Raw genomic sequence first — 25,399 nt, 5'->3', positions numbered from 1 at the left:
TGTCCTGTGCCCAGCCTGCATGTCATGCGATCTATGTTTGTGTACTTTCTGAAACATATTTCGGTTTGTTGATCCAGTCCTTTTGTGCATGGCGGTGCAATTTAAACATGGAAAAATAAAGTGTTTATGTGTGTGTTCGTGTGTTTGTATACGTGTGTGTTTGTGTGTGGGTGGGTGGTGACCGGTTGAAAGTGGGCGAGTAAGCGCAAGAGTCAACATTCGGCAGGGTATAAACCGGGTGGGAGACCAATAAAAGGCCGTTTTATTTTCAGAAATCGTGGAAGTGCAAGTGTTGCAACAATTAGAGACGTAAAAACCTGATTCTCATGCAACTAAGGTTTAATTGGAAGCCTCTCGAGGTGCCTGCGTGTGTGGCACAAAGAAAATGAGCACAATGACTAAAACCATCATGGCCTGTGCGGTGAAATGAGAGGATGAAGTTGGAGTCAATGATATTGTGGTTCCTTTTTGTCGATTCGAGATGCTAAGACAAGCTAAGAGCTCAGACACACAGTGTCGTTTCTGCACGCTGTCTTATATTTCCCATTGATTTCATCTCAGTGTTTAAACTGGGAGATGATGTCAGTGTGTGTGTGTGTTTCTTTCGGGGCGTGGTGCTCAATATGTAGAAGGAAATTAGCAACATATGAATCCAAATCAGTGGCCCAGCTATGGTTTTACTGGAGGGGTGGAGCATTCATGGTCACTGATTTTAATTTTCAGCACTTCGTTTTACATTTGCACTTTTAAAAGTAGTGTGTGTGGATGTGTGTGTGTGCGTAGTGTGCATGAGTGTGTGATATGATGGCACATTAAAGCCATTGTCGATAAAAAGAAAGTAAAAGAGGTGTAAACGTCCGGCTAAGTTTTGAGATTAGTCTTAGAATTTTTCTGGGGAAAAAATACTTGGAAATTTTTTGAATGTAGCATGTATTTCTTTTAAAGACAGCCATTTTATCTATGTACCATAACCTCTCAGTGTAATGGCTAGTAAAAAGTCAACCACACTGGGAAGGTCTTGTAATTAAATAGAAACAGTGTTTCTCATCAGTAAAACATTGCTAAACCAAGCTAGCTGTTATTAGCATTACAAGCTAGCTTGGATATCAACGGTTTTAAATTCTAACAAAGAAGTGGCAAGTTTACTGAATAGTGTTGTACATAAGTTACATTGAATTATAATATTAATGAACAGCATCTTAGTTTTGCTGCACGATTTTCAAAAATATCTGCTGTTTAGGGTCTACCTTTGTGCTAATAAGTTGATGCTAGTCATAAAAACGGTTTGAAAACCACAGGCTTAAGCCCTTCGCAAGATTCAGATATTTTTATTTATTTATTTTTTTTCCATTGGCACTTCGATGTGCTCATTTCTCTCAGACTATACAACCAAGACTGAAACAATCAGCAGAAAACTCGTAAAAACACTCCAGCGAGCTGAAGGGAAACTCCAAGGAGATAAGACTGGCGAAGTGATCCCTTTGAACAGCCTCCTCTATCTTACACTTTGGCCTGACCTCAAAGTCCACCCTGCAGGCTAAACGTTAAACCGTCACAGACTGAGTTGACAGAACAGCAGAAGTGCAGCAAGTGTTTTAGTTCATGAGAGAAATGGTACGTTGTGTTATGACACGCCCTTGGGCATGTTGCCCAAGGGCGAAAAGAAAAGATGTCTCCAATGTTGTTTGACAGTTGCCTCTGTAGGACTTTATAGCGTGCATGTTCGAAAAAGTAAGATTTATACACCATAACCTTGGCACCAAGGCCATAGATTTTTTTTAAATGTTATTTTATTTAGTAGAGGACAGTGGATTATTTATTACAACATTAGTCCCAATCCTGAAATCGTTGCTTAGTCTTCACAAAAATCTGACCAAGTATTTTTGGTTTGGTTTCTACTAACATTAACATTCAGGAATTATTTAGTTCAAACAATATATCTTGCTGAAACGTGACTTATAAGTTAGTTTTGTCTTATTTCAAGTGTACAAAGACATTTTGCACTAGAAACTAGACCAAAAATACTTGGTAGGATTTTGTTTTTTGCAGTGTTGGTTCAATTACAGTTGCTCTGCAGCAAACAGTGGATCCATCCCGCAGTCAGTAAACTTGTGATCTCAAAGAGGCTACTGATTTCTCAGAACATATTAAGGTATTCGTGACTAAGCCATAAACATAAAAAAAAGGGAAAAAAAAAACAGACTACCTCAGGATCTGGCCCTGTTCCCTTGCAAACTCAGAGTTTGGTATTGAGCCCAAGCAGGATTCAGCGGAACACCTGTGGTGCAGAGTACAAGTGCCAGCAGGAGATCTCGAGAGAGCGATCGATAATTTCTGGAAAGATGTGGTTGCAAAAAAAAGAACCCTGCATGCTGAACCACAACAGCAGCGAAGTTTGCTTTGTGGAGCCGCTTGTCACATTTCACCTGCACGAAAAAGACTTTTGATGGTTTTTGTTACGTACTCTGTAAGAAACGCAGTATTCTCACAGCCTTTGAGAAATCCAAAAGAGTTCTCAGGCTGGATTTGTAGATAACACTCAATTAAAAGCTACACCAGCTTGGAGAAGTCTCCTAGATTAAATATAAATGTTGTGCATCCATTTTTCGTTTCAATTTCTTCACTTCTGCCAGTCATTCACTCTGGAGTATCTGATTCACGAAGCAAATAGTACTAATATCATGCAGAAGTGTTAGCACAAGTTGGAGCAGTTTAAACATGATCTGCCATAATCACAGCAAAAACCAAAGAGACGAAGGGTGAAAGAGAGTCAAAACTGTGGCTTCGTTCAAAACTTTATGAATATTAACTGATTCGCATTAGAGATGTCCTTTCTAAATTATTTACTCATAAAGACGTTTTAAAGCTTTCAGTTTAATTTTTTTATGCGATTTAAATTTTAGTATTTTGTTAGTTTTGTACATAGCTAGGTTTATCAGGGAACTACTGTAGCTATTCAAAATTTTTACATTTTGACTTGGTGTGTCTTATTAACAATAACATGATATAATAATGTGTGTTTTTGATCACTTGCACTTATCTTGAAATAACTTTTCATTCAAACTTTAAAGACCAAGACGTGTAAAGAAAAACAATGTCAGCGAGTGAAATACAAAACAAATTTGCCACATTTATTATAAGACAAATATTTACTTTTGCTTCCTATTCACTACTTTTTACCTTATTTATGAAAATGGATCCTTGTTATGCTAAATTAATAGATGCTCCTAAGTCCTTATGTGTGTAAGTAAAGGTGAAATGGCAAACTATACTGGATTCACGAGAACGGTAAAAAAGTAATATTTTAGCAATATGTTTTGGAAGGTTAATGTAAAGTGTTTTAGAGTTTTAACTAAAGAAAAAAAATAGTACATTTTAACAAAAGCCTATGAAGAAGATGCTAACTTTAGCGTCATTAGCTGCTAATGGCTAGCCAGTCGCTGTCTTCTTTGTTCCTTCAACATTTTTGTAGCTAAATGTTGTTGACAGAAACACTGTTCAAACTTTAAGCTTGACATTAGAGTATTTTATGTATCATGTCCAGTATTTATAGTAATAACTTGCAATGCTACAATGTTAGCTATGAGTAAAATGTCTCATCTGGAGAAAGAATTAGTTTTGTGTCAGCTCATTTCACAGGTGAGGCCATTCGGTAGACAGTGTGGCTTGAGGGACACATTTCCCCTTTGTGAGGACTTTATGAATTACATAACCGCTCTTTTGCTCTAATTTAGCAGGTGCTGCTAACATTACGTAATCCGAAACGTAGTCAGTCGAATTCACAGTCTTTTGTGGGGTCAGCGTAACTTGTTATCGCAAATCATTTGGTTGCGGTTTTTGTATCACAATGACACGGAGTTCACGAGAACCTATCAAGCAGAACTGAAACGCCTTCTTTGTCTTTTCTCTTTTTTTCCAAATCAGGTTGTTAAGATAGCCCTGCGACCTTTTGACCCCTGTCCTTCAGCTGGCCCATCGGGACCCAGCACACAAAGCCACACAGCCGGCGAAGCACGGCTAGACGTGCTGACTCTAAACCCCAGAATGTCACCGCAAATTAAATCTTGCTTATCTCAAATCACATGGCTTGGCTGTTAATCAGCAGTTTATACTAAAAGTTATATGTATCAGGAGGAAACAATAAAAATGGTCTGCTAGCTCTTCATCACAGGACCCATTTGATTGAGCTACTTTGTTACAGCATTTGTAACAAAATAGCTACAAATGCAGAAGTTGTTTGTTAAAAACCCAAAGGTTCAGCAGCAGTTCAAACCAACAGGAATAACAAGCTGGGATTGTCTTCAGTATGACGTAATTTGTCACACATTATAAAGGAATGATAAGAGGAATTTTATCACGCTTATCTCTACAGCATCACCTCAGTTCATTATTGCTTAGTGAGCATGTAACTCAACAAAGACGCATTACAGATTGTAATTTAGTTAGTCTGAGGATGAGATAAAGCTGTTTGTTCATAAAATTTGAAAAAAAAAAATCTTTCTCACCTTGCAAGAACATATTTTCATTTCTTCCGAACCAGTACGGTTGAATATAAAGTAGAAGCTGGGCACTGGCTATCCTAACAGATATTTTCTTCAAAATTAATGCTTTTTCCCTATCCTGGTAAAAAAAAATAAAAAAACAGCCCTCTGTTCTATGCTTCAAACAAACAAACAAACAAAAAATCAATCAAATCAACGTCATCGTTCACAACTTCTCCTTCTGTGTGCTGACTGGCCAGGTTCAAATTCAACCGGAGAAATCCAAGTCAACGGGAGAAAGCCCAGATGAAGCACTGAGGGGACATGACAATCTAGCGGAATTGCATAGGCTACTTTTGCCCTGTTTTGAAAAAAAAAATAAAAGAAGCTCTGTAATACCGATGCTGCACATGTAGGAGGCAGTGTGGAGAGCCCTGTAGCACCATTAAAACTGAAAGATGATGACCTTGGGTAAAACCAAACAGACAAAACATGGAACAGCAGGGATCCAGCCCACTAAAATTAATTCAGGAGTGCATCAACGACTCATCCAGGAGGTCACACCAAGAATCAGCACAACATCTACTCTAAAGCCCAGCAGGCCTCGCTTGCCTCAGCTGATGTCAACAATCAAAGTCGACGGGGAAAATCGTCAGTCTCAATTTCCAGAACCACAGAGGAAAAAGAACACAAAGGCCCGTCTTACGAAAACCTCTCTATGATCCCTAAAACATCAGTGGAAAATATTCTGTAGCAACGACGGAAAAGTGGAACTTTCTGGAAGATGCGTGTCCTCTTACATCTTAAAAATAACAGCAGTTAGGAAAAGGAAGAACAACAAAATGTAAACTGACATGCAGATATAGTGGTGGTGACAGTGTGACAGTCTGCACCTCACCTGGACAGTTCAGCAAAAATAATACACTGAAAATGATTGCTTACAAACAGATGTTTTGTATTTAGTCACGCCTTGATGCATGTGTAAACTTATTCTGCAAACCTTTCAAATGGATAAGGCTATATCCACTAAAAGTCTTTCTCTACATGCATCCACAGGTCAATTCAATTAAATAAAAAAAAAAATGCAGAGTGAAGTGAAATGTCCAGATTTGTATCCAAATTCAATGTGATGTTATCAGGGGTAAAAAAAAAAAAAATGCAACTCTACAAACAGCTGATTGATAATCCCTCGTCTGGCAGCAGTGAGGATGAGTGTGAAAGGTCAAGTGGTGACCCGAGCTGAGAGTCGGTGGTGAGGAAGAAATGAAAGAGGATGAAGAGATTGATGGTTTGGGAGGACAGGGGGAGAGAAGATCCCTCTGTCAGACACCAAGCTGTGGTCTGGGCTCAGATGAGTGACATGACCCCAGTGTGGTCCCACACCGAGCGCATTACTGAGCGTCTGAGAGGGATTTAGAGTAGCAGGGCTTAGCACAGATCAGGCCATGGTTCCCTGCCTGAGGGAGAAAAAAAGCCCAAAAAACAGGACAGGTCTGAGAGGAGCATAAAAGAAGAACTTCAAATACCGAGATACTATAGTGAAATATCTGGCATTATAAAGTTTTATTTGGTGTGAACATATTTGAAACAAAAATGAAACAATGTCTAGAATATCTTTTTAAACATTTTATGCCGTTACTAACCTGAACCTCAATGTATTTTATTAAGATTTCAGGGTTTCCTCCAGTGTATTCTACGCCTGGCAGGCCACCAGGCTTTACTTGGGCCCCCACCAGGCTAGGTTCAGGTTTGTTTGTTTGTTTTTTACATATTTGCCTCTTTAAAGACTGTATAGTTGGTGTTTAGGTATTGTTAATAATGTCTTCCAATAACACGTAATTATCTAATGATATTTTCAAATTCCCTGTCAACTTTAAACTTTTTCTTTTAACTCAAAACCACGGTAGGTCATTGCATGACTGCCCTAGCATTCCTAGCAAGTTTTCTGGGGAAAACCCTGGATTTTATATAATAACCAAAGATTGATGAATAAATGTGAAGTGGAAGAAAAATTATATATGGTTTTCAAATATGGCAAACCCCCGGCAGTTGTGGCCATTTGCTACAACTGTATACAAATATCTGAAATCCACTAATATATGAGGAAACCTTTAAAAAAATGCTTATAGCAGCCTTTTTAATAATTCACAAACTATACTGTAAACTACCAACAACTTAACTCTTTAATGTAATTCAGTCATCTTACAACCAAATGGCTTACACCTATATGCGCAAGTGTAACATTTTACGTTAATTTTACGACACACAGTGCAAAAACAATGCATAATGTTTACGTGTTGAATGCCAGTACATTGTGTTGTTTACATATTTTATGCCTTGTTTGTGCGCTAATGATGGACACTACACATTGCGTGCGCATCAAAATAAACGTGAAATGTTCATGCGAGTTATGACCGTTCCATGCAGTGAAAGTCTTCAACAGCAGAAGTCTACGCACATGCGCACAGCGCATCTCCACAAGACAAAGTTTTGAGGTTGGGGGAGTTTCCAGCCAATCAGCACCAAGGAAAGTGAGTGGTGCTTCTGGATTGGCTGCTTCGCGAACCGCAGCCAACATCGTGTCAAGTGGCATGGCGGATAAGCAAGTTCTTTTTTTCTTTTTTACAAAATACCTCAAGCTCCTTCTTCACTCATGGTCTGTTGCTTTCCTTCTACAATGCCTTCTGGAATGCGTTTACTGGTTGCAGTTTGGTAAGTTTGCAGTTGTGTCATTTTTTTTATATAGATAATGAGTTTAACAGTACATTACAAGATGTTCAAAGCTTAAGCTAGTTTACAGCCTAACCCCGTTTTAAACGTCCTCCCCGTTCCTTCGTCTTCCTGATGCGCTTTGTACTCTCACTCTTCTCCAACAAACCTCTGAGACCTTCACAGAGCAGCTGGATTCATTCTCAGATAAAATAGAATAAAATATAAATATACACAGGTGGACTCTATTATGACTTATGAAGGGATAGACTGGAGTTTGTCTACGGGGTATTAGAGCAAATTGGAGCTGATGGTGCCAAACAGTTTTTTTAATGACATAAAATTATGGAGTTAGATTTGTTTCACAATTATTCAATCAAAAAAAAAAAAATCATGTCAAACAAAAAAGTAGTATTCAATCAAAAAAAAATTCAAACAAAAAAAATCTTAAAAACTTTATTTGCTTCGCAAAAGCAAATAAAGTTGTATAAGCAAGAAAATGAGTTCAACCAAAAAACAAGAGCTTAAAAAAAATGACAACCAAAAAATAGAAGTTTAAAAAAAATTTGTGATTTCAAGAAAAAAAACCTCTTTAAAATCTTTTTGTTCAAAAAAAATAAATTTTATGATTAAAAAGTTAAGATTTTTTTGTTAAAAAAATTTTTTTTTTGATTGAATACTACTTTTCTTGTTTGACTTTTTTTTTTTTGATTGAATAATTGTGAAACAAATCTAACTCCATATAAAATCCCAAAATAAAAAGTTTACGGATACAATTGGACAAAATGTATTAAAACGGCAATTTACAACATGCTTTACCGGAGCATCTGCTTTAGAACGCGTTTTGAGATTTCCGTACTTGAAAACGACCCTTTCGTATAAGTCTCCTGCTTGGCGTTTCGTGTCTCAGTGTAAACGGGGATGAAGGTTTTACGTGCAGAAGTTAGCAAGCGCCATTTTTGTGTCACATCTCTTGGCTGGCGGGCGAAATGTTTGTGCAATAAAAAAAAACCGTCTGGACTCCTGTGACGGAACACAGCGACACTTCTGTTCCAACAGAAGCTGGAAGTAGACTTTGAACTACACAATAAAGTGCTGCTCTGCATATGTTTTGTACATCATTAATCTAAAGACAACCAAAGGAGAGAGAGAAAAAAAACAATACATGAGCTCAAAAGCAAAAAAAAAAAAACATGCACAATTTTACAATGCAGAAAAGTGCAGCTGAATTCGTTCTTATTGTAAAGGGAGTTTCCTCCGAAGTTTAGTTGGGTTTAGTTTCCAAATACTACATTTAAAAAGACAATACGCCAGAGTAGAGTTCCATAACTTGTTTCATTCATTGTGAAGAAGTACCGTAAATAAAAAAAAAAGAATCCACCCTGCTTGCTTTTGGAGTTTATTTAGGACCTGCTATGTGAGGTGAAAGAGCCCAAATGGGGCGTTATGTAAACACATTCCCTGCACGCAAGGCCCAGGCAGCCACAGCTGGCTGGACTTGCGTAAGAGGCCCCCTCGGCTCAGACTCTGTGTTTGCCATCCGGGTTTGTAGATCAGTGGAAATCTCCTTTAGTTCAGGCCTGTGTCACAGTCACCAGCTGCATGGTACTGCAACGGATGGATTAGCGTAAGTGCAGGATTGAGGTTGTCCCGAATAAGTAGAGCGTCGAAAAGAGACCCTTCGGTTTGAGCGGCTTCCAGGGGCGCTCGGGAAAACTTTACTGAACTTATTTTGACAGCATTATGATTGAATGTCCCAAATTTTGTTGGGAGTTAGCTACATTTTTCAAACAAGAGGTTTATTTTCACTAACTTTTCGTAATCAGTTCAGTCAAAGTCGGAATCGATCTACTTAGCAAACTTGAAATTGTTGTCCTCTTAAGCTATTGATTGTTGGCTTCAAAGAAATGGACCCAGATGCCTTTGCTTTGTGTGTAAAATGGCTGTATATGAAAAACACAAAACCTTACCAAATGTTTTTGGTTTACTTTCTAGTGCAGGTATATTTGTTTTGTCTTATTTCAAGTCTACTAATTTTCAAGTAACTTTTTAAGAAGCTATAGAAAATTGTTTTAAGTCAATAGTTTCTTAATACTAATGAAAAAGTTCTAGTTCCACAAGCAAATTATATCACTTACAACTAGGGCTGGCCATTTATCGTAGCGCAATAGAGGTAGCGCAAAAAATATTTTTTTCCCTGTTTCCCTCCGTAGTTTTTCAGCTGTAATGAAAAGGAACAAATCTCCACTGCCCAAAGTGAACTTGAGTTTTCATTAGCGTTTCTAATGACCACAAAGCTAACGGCATTAATTTTCCGTTAAAACCAGAAAACATAAAATACGTTCATGAATCTCAGGTGAGGTAAACCTAATCTCCAACCCCCATCTCACTACTAGCGCCACCCATTTGTTAGCTAATCTCTACTATCATTATTGCAAGATAATGTCAGACAGGTGAAACTTGTGGTTGAGCCTCTCTAGTTGTCTCACTACCATCTGAAAGTGAGAGGGATATGATGAGCTGCAAAGAAGCCTTGTGTCCTTGAAGTCGATTTGCTGGAAGCAGAAACCCAAGAATGCGAGCAATGTTGCCAAGTACCAATTAGTTTTTGAATAGATGGCTGGGCAACTCTACAAGTGCAGCTTTTGTGAGATGTTTCCAGTCTGGAGCTCTTAGGAAAAACCAGTGAACTGCTGATAAAAGTGTGAAGCCAAGCATGTCTGAGGCACACGGGGAACAAACCCAGGTGAATGAAAGTAGACTTTAGTATACTAAATTTTAACATACTTTAGTATACTTTTATTGATGTATTTAAACTGTACTATTTTGGAACAACTAACTTTGTGCTTAGTATACTTCAGTAGTATTTAAATAGTATTAAATTACAACTAATAGTATATTTTAGTATACTATACGTACTTTTTTGGAACAACTTCCAAGTGTACTTGGTGTACTTAAAGTATACTTTTAAATATATTTCAGAGCTTTATTATTATATTTTGATATAATTATTATATTTTGAGTGTAATAATTCTGTCTCTGAATTATATTTAAAAAATATATTTAATATACTTCAAATATATTTTTAAATATACTATTAATAGTCATGTATTTTAATTACTCGTGAAAGTCCTAATATTCCTATGTACCTATTTTGTACATGACATGCATAACTACACTACTTACATTGTTTTAGGCTAACATTAAATGGAAAGATTAATTACACAAGATGTTCAAGGTAATTCAAATATTTTGTTTTATTACCGACATTTTAAAATTGTCCAATTTTACTCACAACTTTATGAACTTTACATAAATTATCAGTTTACACACCAAAAGTGAACACAATGAACATGAAAATTTAAGTGTGACAATAAAACATGACAGTGAGGATCAATGACAGAACATTCTCGTTCACTGCACCTTACAGGAACCTACAAAAAAGAACAATACAGCAATTAAACAGAAAGCATTTGTATTTAAAGAGAACAGAAAAATGGCAAATAAAAAAATAAAAATTTTTAAAGACGTTTTGTACTCGCTGTGTATGTGACATCATAAGAACTGATGATGATTGGGACCGGATGCCTGGGGTGGAAAAACATTTCTGGGTGTCGTCTTTGCCTGTTGATGTTAGAAGTAGAAAAAAATAGTCAGCAATGTCATAGAATCAGTTGATGTTGGCATCAACTATGAAGCTGTTTTAAGTGTGGACTTAAGGAGACAAACTACCTTAAAATCTTTCCATCCATGATCTGAACACACTGATCATTGCAGGGTGTTGAGGGGGGCTTGTGGTGCCCATCTCCAGCAGCCATCAGATGAGAGGCAGGGTTCACCCTGGACAGGTCACCAGTCCATCACAGGGCCCTGAAAGTCAACAACAAATTAAAAAATGAAAGATAAATGTTAGATTAACAAGAAGAGAAAAATATTTCCAGTTACCTTTAAATCAAATTATGTTTATTAAGCACTTGGTGTTGGTAACACACCAGTTTTTGTTGTTGAAAATGTAGCTAGCTCCTCATTGAAAAAACAAACTTACATCATGAAGACGATGTGAAGGTTCATCTTCAGAGCTGGTTGGTGATCTGGTGGAGTCGGAGCTTCTTCTGAGACTGAAAAGTCTTTAGGTTTTCTAACATCTGATTTCTCTGGCTTCCTTTCATCTTAATTTGCTTAGTTAGACTGCAAACATGCCCTTCTCCAAAAATGTAATTATTTATGGAAAATAATTACATTATTTTCCATAATGTAATTATAAAAATTAAAGTGTCGTGTATTTTAGATTCTTTGCACACCAACTGAAATATTTCAGGTCTTTTATTGTTTTAATACTGATGATTTTGGCATACAGCTCATGAAAACCCAAAATCCCTGTCTCAAAAAATTCACATATCATGAAAAGGTTTTCTGAATGAGCCATTAACCACATCATCTGAATCAACGAAGTAACTCTAAACACCTGCAAAAGATTCCTGAGGCTTTTAAAAACTCCCACCCTGGTTCATTACTCAAAACCACAATCATGGGTAAGACTGGTGACCTGACTGCTGTCCAGAAGGCCATCATTGACGCCCTCAAGCAAGAGGGTAAGACAGAAAGAAATTTCTGAACAAACAGGTTGTTCCCAAGGCACCTCAGTGGGAAAAAAAAAGTGTGGCAGAAAACGCTGCACAATGAGAAGAGGTGACCGGACCCTGAGGAAGATGGTGGAGAAGGACCGATTCCAGACCTTGGGGGAACCTGAGGAAGCAGTGGACTGAGTCTGGAGTAGAAACATCCAGAGCCACCGTGCACAGGTGTGTGCAGGAAATGGGCTACAGGTGCTGCATTCCCCAGGTCAAAGGTCAAGCCACTGTTGAACCAGAAACGGTGGCAGAAGCGCCTGACCTGGGATACAGAGAAGCAGCACTGGACTGTTGCTCAGTGGTCCAAAGTACTTTTTTCGGATGAAAGCAAATTTTGCATGTCATTCGGAAATCAAGGTGCCAGAGTCTGGAGGAAGACTGGGGAGAAGGAAATGCCAAAAGGCCAGAAGTCCAGTGTCAAGGACCCACAGTCAGTGATGGTCTAGGGTCCCATGTCAGCTGCTGGTGTTGGTCCAGTGTGTTTTATCAAGGGCAGGGTCAATGCAGCAGCTATCAGGAGATTTTGGAGCCCTTCATGCTTCCATCTGCTGAAAAGCTTTATGGAGATGAAGATTTCATTTTTCAACACAACCTGGCACCTGCTCACAGTGCCAAAACCACTGGTATTACTGACCATGGTGTTACTGTGCTCAATTGGCCTGCCAACTCTCCTGACCTGAACCCCATAGAGAATCTGTGGGATATTGTGAAGAGAAAGTTGAGAGACGCAAGACCCAAAACTCTGGATGAGCTTAAGGCTATCGAAGCATCATGGCCTCCATAACACCTCAGCAGTGCCACAGGCTGATTGCCTCCATGCCACACCGCATTGAAGGCTGCAAAAGGATTCCTGACCAAGTATTGAGTGCATAACTGAACATAATTATTTGAAGGTTGACATTTTTGGTATTAAAACACATTTCTTTTATTGGTCGGATGAAATATGCTAACTTTTTGAGACAGGGATTTTCATGAGCTGTATGCCAAAATCATCAGTATTAAAACAATAAAAGACCTGAAATATTTCAGTTGGTGTGCAATGAATCTAAAATATGACAGTTTAATTTTTATCATTGTATTATGGAAAATAATTTACTTTATCACAATATTCTAATTTTTTGAGATTGGACCTGTATGTTGAAGATAAAATCATTGATGAAAGAGTTGTAACAACCACCTCACAATATCAAAGTCTCTATCTTATGGAGCTTAATTAAAACCAGGTTAAGTTTATGAATTAAAGTATAAGTCGCAACAAACAGCCTCCATGCAGTTATAACATGAAGCTGAATGATTGCTATAGTAATAATCATACAAGTCACAATAAAATTGATAAAATAATTATTTAAGAAACCAACGTAAGTTATATATCTTTACTGCACTGTTTATAATTAAATGAAGATAATTAATAAGCAAACTTATCACCAGCTAGCAACACTTAGCAGTCTTCGTCCCTCTGGGCTCCTTTTGTGACCCACATTTCATTTCCATCGGTTGTTGTCCCGTTGTGTTGTCGTCTAACTTGGACTAGGACGTCACCAGCTTGAATTTACCAAAATTAGTAACTATTGTCAAGACCCTCTCTACTTTGAAGGCAATATTATGCGAGTAAAAATGGCGAATTTGAACAGCGTCTGTTATCTTCCCTGCGTTCAAGTTTTTTCTTCTCTTTGTGGCGTTTTTTAAATAAAGGAAAGTGTGGAATACCGCCACCATCTGGTCTGGAGTGTGAACTGAAGCTAATGCCGTTGATTATAAGGTTTTACATCACACATCTGAAAATTGATTGGGTACTTTCTTAAAAATTACATCATGATTATCCTTTTTTTATTGTATGCAATTTTAATAAATACTAAAATATTATTAAGGCACTTAAAAATTCATACATATTCATTAATATTTTGCTCACTTAAAGTATACTTTTATTTAATATATTAAAAGTGTATTTTGGTACAATTATGTTTAAGTGTGTTTAAAGTACTAATTTCGAAATTGGTAAAAGTGTATGTTTAGTATACTTCAGATATACTAATAGGTAGTACACTTAATAATTAGTATACTTAAAATGTACTTTCACAAATTTAAGTATGTTTGAAGTATACGAAGGTATACTTTTTTTTCACCTGGGAAGTCATAGCGATTTTTGCTGAGATCGCTGAAAGTCGACGCTGATTTTACAAATCTTTGGCTTCGTTTCCACAACAATCGGGCACAAAATTAGTGCACGAAATTAGTACTTTGTTTACGTTCTGCAAATGTTGACAAGAAAAAACCCAATTTCGCCATTCCATTGAATAAGAAACAAAATCCCACGTGAATAAGTTTGGTCAAGCCATTAGAGATTTAAAAAACATGGCACACCATTCTCCTCCTACCACTTCCTGTCGTCTTTTTCGTCATTTCCTCCGGTAGTAACATCTGGCGGTCGATCACGAACGGTGTGTCGTGAAAAAGTGTTTCCATTGGATTTTTGCAGAATACATCAATTTCGATATGATCAAAAATACCACCTCCTAGCAGAGAAACTTGAGTTTGTTTGTTTTTTTTTTTCAAAATTAGCATGTTTCCACAAGCAAGTTTATTTTCGTGATTCCGATTTGCGCAATGGAAACGCAACTACTGTTCGTTTCACATGATGCTGCTTAAAGGGTTTCCACGGCGACGCTCGTCAATCTAATAGAAGCACTTGCCGCGGGAAACCTGCCTCCGAATCGAGTTGCATAAAGCCAATTCGTGTTTCTCCGACCACATGGAGAAATGCAGCGTGTTGAGAGGAGCGAAAGCCCCCGGATCCTGTTGTTTCGCCGAGACACATACCACCTACACAGCTGTTGCTGAAGCACACCCTTTCATGGTTATTTCCTCATATCCATCAGCTGTACACTTCCTGCCAAAATATGTTTAAAAAAATGATTCAGGAACACAAGAACAAGGTCAGGGTGTTGACCGGCTCTCCAAAATTCTCCAAAACTCAGGCCAACAAAATGTTTCATTGCTGGACAAAATGTTCCAGCTTTCCCCGCTCTTAAGTTGAATCTGCGTCTAGCGGTGTCAGAGATACAGCGAGACGTTTTAGAGAGCCTTGAAGGAACAAGAAAAGCAGACATTGGGCTACATGCATATATTGAGGGCTTTAAAGTTTGTAAGCAGGTAAAAAGGTTAGAAAACAGGAAAAAAAATGTACTTTAAAAAAAAAAAAAAGATAATCATCACTTTTTACGTGAATTAGAAAATTCCTACAATTAGATCTAATTTACCAGAAGCTCGTACCTTTGCTAAATATGAGCGGTCATGCACTAACAAGTACAGCCACGCACTGATTAAGGGCGTAATGCACTTAAGTGGAGTAAAGTGCTCTGATTCATAATTGGAACAGACTGGATTTGCTTCACTCGAGCTGCCAGCATGGCACAGCCTTCAGCAGTCACAGGAACACAGAGCTTACAGCTGCTGATTTCATCAGCTCAGGATGTGGAAGCAGAACAACAATGAGCTACTGTTTAGTGGGAAAAAAAGGGAAAAAAATGCTGCAAATGTCACAACTTTAACGGGATTTACAGTGGGATTGTGTGGCAGAGCAGATGTTTGCGTTTAGCAGTCCAGGTTTTGCTAAACGTCAAGTCTGAAGAACGATGTTAACGATCGGCGCTCCACGAAGGATTTTCACACCCCAAATCTGCGGCCTTGTCCGCATTTTGTCGTATTTCTCTGACTTCGGCGGGTTTCCTCTGCCTTTTGTGACACGGTGGCGTTGGTGGGATTGGAAATATATTTAGCAAATAAAAATGTGAGAAGCCCGGAGTTCACTTGTATTCTTTACCTATTTTTACTGAAAGAAGAAAAACCTACATGCATAAGATGGTCGGCCAAATGCTTTTTTGCAAAAGACACTGTACTCCTTGTCTGCCTTCATGTCAGGGGGGTGGGCATTTATGTTCGTTGGCAGACCGGCTTGGGAAGCAGGCACACAGTTTCACCAGGTGTTTGCTAATTGCTTCTGGCTAGTCTGAAGGGGCTCAGTGTGGGGAGTTGCGGGGTGAGGGGTACTCTGTAATGCGAAGATAGGAATGGAAGCTGTAGCTCAAGGGAGGAGCTACGTCCTTGAAGGCAGCACATTTTACAAACCCGAACAGTTGCCATGGAGATTAAAGTATTTCTCAAACTAATATGACAGAATAAAAGCAACAATGTATCTTTTTGGTGAGGGAATAACATTGTAACATCATGCAAAGCTAAAAAAAGAAAAGATTTCATGAATACCCCCACTTTAAGGTATTTACACTAGATTTTATTCAAGGTTGTCAGTGTAAATGCAAATTGTGTTTTCACCAGGTAAGTCATCAAACACATAAATCATACCCTCTGTGAAATAATACATATACAAGTTTATGTTTTGCATGTAAAATGCTTGATCCTGCCTTCAGCTGGGAACCATCAGATTTGTAATACCTCTTGAATATGTGATCAAGACGCGACCTTGTCCACATCCTACAACAGAACGTCACGTTTGGGACTAAACTCCTCCAAGGGAGAGTGGACGAATCTGCCGTTTGCAGATTTTCTCAAACTGCGGCGACTGGTGGTGGCAGACTAGTCGAGCTGCAGATGTTCACAGATTATAGGCTTGTGCCATAATCAGCTTGGTGTAGACGTGTTCACTCTCTCATTACCAAGCAGACCCGGAGTTACAGACAAAGAGCTAAAAACGCCCGTCCTCGTTCTTTTGGAAACTCTGACATGATTTTGGACTGACATAAAATTTTCTCACAATTTGGCGCTGGTGACATAAAACGATGTTGCGAACGTAAAGACGGACAGTTCACCGGAAGCTAGGCGGGTCGAGCCAGTGGCATGTTAACCCATTTGAAGCCACGTATTGAGGCAGCGCTCCCAGGAAGTCTTGTGCTTATTACGTAGGGTCACCCTGAAAAAGCGCCACAGATCTGTGGGCGCCAGCCTGGCAACGCAGAGGGATGCATGAGAAGTCCGAGCTTAAGCAGTAAAAGGTTTAAACCCTGACCCCGTCATTTGTGAGTTCATCAGTACTTTAGGGAAAACACGACTAACGGTTGTGATTAATCACCAAGCTAGCATGTGATGCCCAAACACTTGATTTTTTTTTTTTTTTTTTTTTTTTTTTTTTTTTACAAATGACCAGTTTGACTATTGTGATGTTAAAATGTGTTCATCTGAAACATTGAATGTGACAAAAAAACACAAATAAATCTAAGGAGAAAGTTGATACTTCTTCCCAGGACTGCATACGGTCAGCAAGAAAGCTCCCCGGTCCAGAGTGCCAACTTGCACTGAAACATTTATTTAAATGGACGCCATTAAAAGCCTTGAATAACTGGTGAGGCAAACCGCTGTAAGAGGAGCCTATTTCGGTCTCCGATCGCAGGAAGCACTTTTCTTTAATGGATGAGTCACTGGCTGTTGACAAGAACACGGCCCAATGTTCCCGGAGGATTTGTGCTGAAAAGCCTCGGGCTTGCATCATCCATTTTAAGGTTCAATCAGGCGGCGGATCGTCAGTCGAGGTAAAAGCCAAACCCGATTTCCAGTGGACTTTTTGTTATCTTCTTTAAAGCCATTTGGCAATAAAATCATATACAAAAAAAAAACTATAAAAAAATCTGTCTTGTTTTTCTTTTCCTGATGAGCAGCAGAGGAAAATGTGCCAGAATGTATCCCAGGTTGCTAAAAATGTTACTTTTTGAGGCCTGGTGTAATCAGATTTTACGTGGCCGTGTCCTTGGTTGTCACATAATAGACATTTTTCTCCGGGAATTGGACGCTGTGCGGGGAATTACAAGAAAAAAGCAACAAAATCACTTTATTTAACAAAGGCAGCTCACTCCTCAGTACATATAACGCAAATTAACGTCCAGTTTCTTGGAAATGTGCGTCTGCGGGACATAAAGGCAAATTGTGAGTCATGTGATTTCATCCTGCTGATTTATCAGATCACTTCAATTAAACTTTCTTGGTGATCATGTGCTCAGACTTATTTCACAGGCTTTTTCTGAAGAGATGAAGAAAACAAACAAACCGTACCCTGAGAAATCTATTTCTGCAGTTCTCTTGATGTCAAACTTCATGCCTTCATGTTAAACTCCATCTTTGATCTGCTTGATCTTCTTTCAATTCAAGCAGCCAGCAATGTAGTCTTTGGTTGTCTGCTTGTTTTTTTTGTTTGTTTTTTGTTTTTTTGTGATTTTCTGTCCACAAAAGTATATTGTTGGTATTTAAAATAATAATAAAAAGAAACCAGGAAGACAAATGAAGATGTTTTGCACCTAATCAAACAATCGACAGCAGATGAATTTGAAATGAATGTCACTTTAAGAAATAGGAAAACGAAAAAGAAACTAGAATGATGTACAGAGTATTCTGTTATTTTTATTGTTAGTAGTAACATTATTTATTTGTATTTTAAAGATTTTGTATTATACTTATTTGTATTATTTCCTAATTCGATGCCGCTTGTAAATGAAACCTTTACGTTACTTTAAATCTTATTTCTCTGCACAGTAAAGTGCTTCTATGAATTCCCAGATTCTAGTCATGTGTCACTAAGCCACTAAATAATACATTTCTCCTATTTCTGCTCTGTCCTACTTAAATACTTAAAACTCGTACTCTCTGTCAACATGCTCTAGCTCTAGGAATTGTTCACAAACGCAGCTCAGCATCCAAAGCTGAATCCAAAAATTCACTATTTAAATGATAAAAATATCACATTTTCAAGCAAAATACACAGTACGAGCTAGACATTGACCCCTAATGTGATTCATTTTCTCCTCTTAACATTAGAAAGGAGTTTCCTAATGAGTCTGGCAGTGAGCTGAAGGGACAGGATGTCTGATTCTAAACATGGACTGGAACCATCTAATATTCCTCCTCACGCCACATCTGATACGGTGCGCTCCCAGGACACGGCTAAAGCGACGCCATTATCTCCGCTACGGCGGCCTTTTAGGGCAGAAAAATCAAAGCTGTGTTTGTAAACAAGGACACGGCCCTGAAATAGAAACCCAAGAAATGACAAGATTACTTATGTCTGAAGTGATTTGGGGAAAAAACTTCTATGGTAAGAAATCGGATCAGTTTGAAGATGTGACGTTGCGCGTCCCTTTAAAGAAACGGCACAATAAAGCTCAAGACGCACCAGATATAATCTGTTTTCATTCTGATATGCAGCTTGACTTAATATTTGTTCAGAAGGAGCAGTATTGTGTGAAATTTTGAGCCTCACAACATGTAATGTTATTCCTTCATCAAAAACATCTAGACTCTATAGAGTGTTGCTTTGATTATTTCACGCATGTTTGAGAAATCCTTTAATCTCTCTTGGCAAGCGATAAGCTGTGCAAAACGTCTTGGTGGACCTAGCTCTGCCTGTAGTTTCCAAGTTTCCATGCTTTCCCGTGACTCCGCCACTCAGCTCCTTCAGACTAGCTAGCCGCAATTAGCAAACACCTGCTGGAACTACACATCTTTTGAGCTCATTACATGAGCTACTGCTCAGTGCAACGCTGGTAAAAAAAAAAGTTGTTAAAGGGTTAATAGAGAATATTGTGATGACTTCCCGAAGGCGGAGTTTCAGAAAGAGCAGGAGTTTTTAAAGAGACAAAGACCCAATTTCAAGGCCTTAAGAAGTCCAGTTTCTTTTAAATCATATTTGATAATATATGACATATTTATAACAACTGAAGGCAACATGGTTACTTGATTGTGCTATAAAATGGCACAAAATGCTTTGAAAATGTATAACAGCGTCCCTTTAAGAGTTCTGAACATTAAAGGGATGGTTGCCAGTATGTTTCACCTTACTGTCTCGTACAGTAAAGCCGTATTTATTACGGTAAAGTAAACCTCATAAGCACCAGCCCACCTGCACTTTGTTTTGGGGAAAACTAAATCAGGGCAAGAATCAGGAGTATGAGAAAGAAAAACAAAGAGAGTAAACAGGAAGTACTTCCTGTAGGAAAGAAAGTCGTATACGTAGACACGATTCTAACCTTTAACCTTAGATGTCTCGTCTTTGCGACTGTGATCTTAACCAAAACACCCCTGTGTGAATATGACGAACAGCAGTGTTATTGGGATAAAAGGTTGAACTCTCCTGTTTTTAATCTTTGACGAGGATTAAGATACTTAATGAATGCGTACTCTCTGACCTCCGAGCCCTGCGCTGCTGCCAACCGCTTATCAGACAGGCTCCGATATATTTTTTTAAATTCTATTTTCAAATTTTTTTATCCCTCTTCCAGGAACGACGACATGCCTCAGAGCCGCGTTCATAAATGTCAGTCATGCCCTGGCGGAGAACTCGGCGGCAGAATTAATAATATATGTCAGACAATGCTCGATCCTGCTTTATTGCGCTATTCTGTTCGTGGCCCCAGCCGGAGCCTGCAACCGTAGCAGACCTGTCCCGACCTGCGCCGCGAAGCCAGACTAAATACTGAGCTCCTCTAATATTAGACTCGCTGCTGAAAGAGCGTTTAATGGTTGCCATCGGGAAAGCTTACCGTCTTGTCAAAAGGTGGGAACGTGTCCAAGTGACACATTCTCGGGTAATTACGCGTTTCTGTTTCATGCGAGGCGTTTCTAAGGGAGTGCTCCGGTTCCAGAGGTGCTTGGTTCAATTTATTCTGGCAGAGGACTCTGTTTTAAATGATTGGATACGGTGGCATCGTTGGGTCATTAAGAATAACCGCAAATGGAGCTGCAGCTGCTAATTATTTACATCATTCATTCAGGACAGGAACAAAAATGCAAAAAAACAACACCTGTCCCCTGTACATACCTGGGAACTACTGGGAATTATTGACTTTGTTTAAAGCCAGGATATGCAGCTTTCATGAAAAATAAATGTTTTTGACATGTCACTTTTAGAAATACATATTAACATATTGTTTTTGCAGATTTGTTGACACTTGTCACCGTGTAGTGACAGTTTGAGACAGATAATTTGTGAAAATAATTAGCTTCTTTGGCTTTTGCAGCGCTAACTAGAAACAACCAATCAGAGCCAGGAGGCAGGTCTTAGTGCTGTCAAATCACCCTCCATGTGGCGCTGTTCATTTCCTCTCTTTCTGCCTCCTTGCTCTCTGCTATGGTACAGCTAGCAAAGCCTGATCTTGAATGCTAAGGCTATTAGCATGGCCACCGATGACGGCGGATAAACAGCTTTCCTGTATCGGTGAGTTGTTTAGTGAATTTAGCAGCGCACTCGCGAGCACAACTAACGGTGCTTAAGACCCTCCTCCTGACCCCTGATTGGTTGTTTTTGACCGGGAGCACTGCATTTCTTCAGACTTTTTTTTATTAAATTTTTTAATAAAACTTGCATACCTCTGCTTCAATGAATGATCCATAACCAATCAACAATAATTCTTAGGTTAGGATGCTCAAGGTATGAATTTTAGAGGCACAACCAAGATTTTTTGACTCTAAAATCTTTACTTGACAAAGCTTTTTAAGAGAAATGAAATCGTTGGATGTTTCCTTTTGCATAAACCAATAAACCTAACCGAACGTTTCAGCCGAGCTGCTCACTCTGACTCCTCTCCCGTGGCACTCCGAAGCTTTTCCTTCTCTGTGTCACTCCGGTCTGCCCAGATAAGTCTGACGCCAAATAAGGAAAGTGGCTTTGCTTAAAGAAACTTATCTGCTTAGCTTGATCAGAGCTTATTCTCCACAATTATCTCATTCAGTTTACCTGGATAACAAACTTGAAATTCTACACTGTTCATTAAAACAGCTAAAAGTAACCCCGATCAACTTATTCCAATCCAGTAGATTAGAAATATAAACATTTTACGGTGATATTGACTGATAAGTTAGATATTTTTATCTAGAGAGCATCTCCGAATTTGCTTTCGATGTGAGTGAAAGATGTTTATGGATCTTTTCCAGTTTGCAGCGCGTTAGCATTTAGCTTAGCAAACAAGCTTATGATTAGTTTAATACTCGCATGTCTGGTACTGTTTTTTATTCCTTCTCTCATGTGACATCCAGAGCTGTTCGGTCTTAAATTTCTACATTCTCCCGCTTCCAACTTCCTAGGAGCACCTGGTCATGATTCGATGTGGGTTTATGGCAATTTCGACACTTGAAATCAGCGTGATGCCTTTCGCAGCATGTGTTGGAATCATGTGCTGTGGCAGCAATCTCACCGAAAGAACAAAGAAAAAAAAACATGGATGACTTTATGCTGAAAAGACAGTTTCCTTTCCTCAATTTACAATTTATAAGAGCTTACAAAAAATGTGGATGAGAGCAAGATTTTGTTAACGAAGGTTGTCTTATTTTTACTCACTTGAATGCTGCATACCAGAAATACTAACCTTGGAATTCTGACTTCAATCTCACATTTCTGACTTTTTTTCTGAACTCAGATTTCTGACTTTTGATCTTAGAAGATTAAAGTCATAATTGTGATGAAAAAATGTCAGATTCTGATATTAATGTCAGAATTCTGAGATCAAAGTCATATTTCGGATGAAAACGTGAGAGTTCATCCGATTAGAGTCAGAGGTCTGAGATTAAAGTCAGGATTCTGATGAAAAAATGTCAGATTCCGATATTAATGTCAGGATTCTGAGGTTAGCATTATAATTCTGATGAAAACATGTGAGAATTATTAGATTAAACTCTAAATTCTGCGGGTAAAGTCAGGATTCTGATTGGAAAAAATTACAGAATCTGAGGAAAAATCTGATTTACTTTTTTTCAGTGACCCTAATTCTCTTCAGTTCAACACCCAAATGTCTTCAGCCAGAAAGGTCACATCCTGCCTCTGCCACTAAATCCTGATTCACAAATGTCCGAATCACCACGTCCTCCAAATGGCGGGATCTGATGATGAAGCATTAATCTTCTGGAACCTCATGTTTGTGTTTGTGTGATGGATGGACGCTCCTCCCTGTTCCCATCTTCTGTGTTGAAGCCAGATGGTCCACCTCATGCACATATGCAGAGCCTTTCCCATCATGCCCCTGGACGCTGACACCTAACCCCGCAGTGGGAACTGAACGTCCAGTTCGGGCGACAGGAGGCTTCGGCCCGGCCTACAGAGCCAACTCCCTTCTTGTCAGAGAATTTTAACTCCCTTCAGTTCCTTCTGCCCTCGGCAGCTCTCTTACCATCTGCTGCTCCGGTCCGGCAGCCTCTGGGATTCCCCCCATTTGTGCTGTTCGTTTCAGGTCTGCATGGTGAAAATGACATTCCTTTCATGAGTTTAAACATAGGTTCTGCTGAGGTCGCTCTTTGGGCTCTGACTCCTTTTAATACACTCCACTTGTTCATGTGTTTTTTGCGTTTCAAAATTTTTTTTTTTATATGCAGTAGTTAATGTGCAGCTCAACGTTGGGCCTCCAAAGGCTATTTTTCTTACGGCTATTTTTGCTTGGCAAGTCATTAGCCATATTTAGGACAGAAAAATAAATCAAATAGGGGATTTTTTTAATTATAATTTTTTTAGATCAATAAAACTCTCCAAACGTAGCCTAAAGAAAGAGAGTGAAAATCAGGATTTGCATGCTGTCTTACAAACATTGAGAGTTATCTTTTTACTTTACGGCCACGTTTATAGATTGTTTGACAAGCAGCAATCTTTTTATGAATCGCCGTCCTGTTAAAATTAGCCTTTAAAAAAACTGTTTCAGGATATATTAAAGATAATCAAATTCTGAAGAAACTTCCTCTTTTTGTTTCTCTCCTATTTAGCATATAGCCTAAATATACATGGTAATACTCTAAATGCATTTCTTCCTTCGTTTTCAGTCATAATTTGACTTAAAATAATGAAATAATGTCTTAGACAATTTTTTTTTGTCGTTTGTTATTTTTAGATGACTGCCACTTGTGCATTTACTGATTTATCCCTTTTAGTAGAAGACTTATTTTGTCTGTAAGGGAGTGACTTTCACAGACAGTGAGCGTTTGCTTACTTTTTGCAACTTGAGTTTCAGTTCTGTCCAGAAACATGTATTAATAAAATTAGAACGCTTAAATGTAATAAACTAGTTTAATCTCTTGTATTACATTAGTAACTATGCATACTGCTGTAAATGTGACGATCTGTGTTTTTGTGTATTTATTTCTTGGTTTTTCTGTGATGTCCTGTCCTCACTGTTGATTGATCCCAGCTGTGTCTAGTTCCCTGATTACCCTCCCTGTGTATTTAAACCCACCTGTTGTCTTTGTCCCTTGTCGAGTCCTTGTCTAATGTCAGTTGTTGTTGCTGCTTGTGTTGGCTCTCCAGTAGAACTGTTTAAGTCCTGGTTCAGTCTTTCATCAGTTGCTACCGGTATTTAGCTGCGTGCTAATCTCTTTGCCGTGCCGCCTGTACTGGACTGAGTTTGAGCTTCATCATTAAATGAATCATTTTCTTCACAACCTGGGTCTCGGCGTTCACTCTCACCACCATCACCCACAACTCATGACAGTAAATATACTTTGTACTTTGAGTTAAGATGTACTTTAAAGGTTATAATCACTCTGTATGTGCAGTATTTACAGTCAAAATGGAGGCTGGAGGCAGCGCATCAATAATAATCTTCCTGAGTAAAACATGTACTGGGAATTAAACATGTGAAGCATTTTTGTTCAAAGTAATTAGAAAAAGGTAATTAAAGTAATTAAAGAAGAATTCCCTGGGACTGCTGTAACATTTTGGATTTTTACACATTTTTATGTTTATATAACACAGTTATTGTGATCGTAACAGACTCAGTTTCAAGCACATGTTTCGCTCAGGAAGATGATTGTTGGTGCAAAGCCTAGCTCTTGGAGAAGATTCATAACATCTTAGCGCTCACGTTGCTTTTGAAGGCGGCTTGGAATAGCAGGTTACGACATGTTAACAACGAATTAAAAGGTTTTAACTGCTGAAAAAAAGTTACAGAAGGCACAGATCTTGGGAAGTGCGGATGTCCCTATTGCATCAAATCTACATAGGAATAAGAGAGAGTTGGCCACTTTAAGGTAAAAACAACAAACAGCTTCCAGTCCAGGGGGGCACGGCTGATTCTGTGGGCTGGCAATGCCCCCCAATGCCCTCCCATGGCGCCGGGCCTGCCTCTCCAGCAGGGAAGACATTAACTCCTTCTAACCTCTTCAGTAGAACAACTTCTCCTGAAGATGGCTGGTGATATACCGGGAGCATCGAGTCTTTCCAGGAACCTTTCTTACAGTTTGCCTCAAACTACGACAGCGTCAGATGGGTGTCTCCTGGGAAACTCAATTTGCAGCCACATCCTATAGCCTCGTTGTGTAATTCAAATTGATAGTTTGAAACCTTCGCTGTGTGGCTATGACGAATTTGGGATATAGGTGAGAAATAGCAGGACAGTTCCTGTGGGTCAGCAGCAGGAATAGAGCAGTGTGTGTGTGGAGTTAAGCACTTTCCCAGGATGATCCCTTGAAAATGGAATAGGGTTGAAGTACTAACTTATGTAATGTCACATTTAGAAAATTTAATTCAAAGACATTTGTATCTTATCATACACTTTACTATTCTTCCTAAAATTACCCATTTTTAAATTTGAGCTATTATGCCTCCTT

The 25,399-nt window shown here is 38.7% G+C and overlaps 1 long non-coding RNA gene across 1 annotated transcript; it reads right to left on the bottom strand.

Annotated features, from left to right (window-relative positions):
- Positions 1 to 10,731: 10,731 nt before the first annotated feature.
- LOC145554215 (uncharacterized) lies at positions 10,732 to 12,058 on the bottom strand. Its single transcript, XR_014090249.1, has 3 exons — positions 11,236 to 12,058; positions 10,923 to 11,060; positions 10,732 to 10,814 (listed from the first exon to the last, which is right to left on the bottom strand). It is a non-coding gene; the product is annotated as an uncharacterized LOC145554215 (long non-coding RNA).
- Between the last annotated feature and the right edge of the window lie 13,341 nt (positions 12,059 to 25,399).

This window comes from Poecilia reticulata, chromosome 12, assembly GCF_904066995.2.
Source record: "Poecilia reticulata chromosome 12, P_reticulata-male-v2, whole genome shotgun sequence".
In the NCBI taxonomy this organism is placed as follows: Eukaryota; Metazoa; Chordata; class Actinopteri; order Cyprinodontiformes; family Poeciliidae; genus Poecilia; species Poecilia reticulata.
This window is presented reverse-complemented; position numbering and strand designations above follow the sequence as displayed.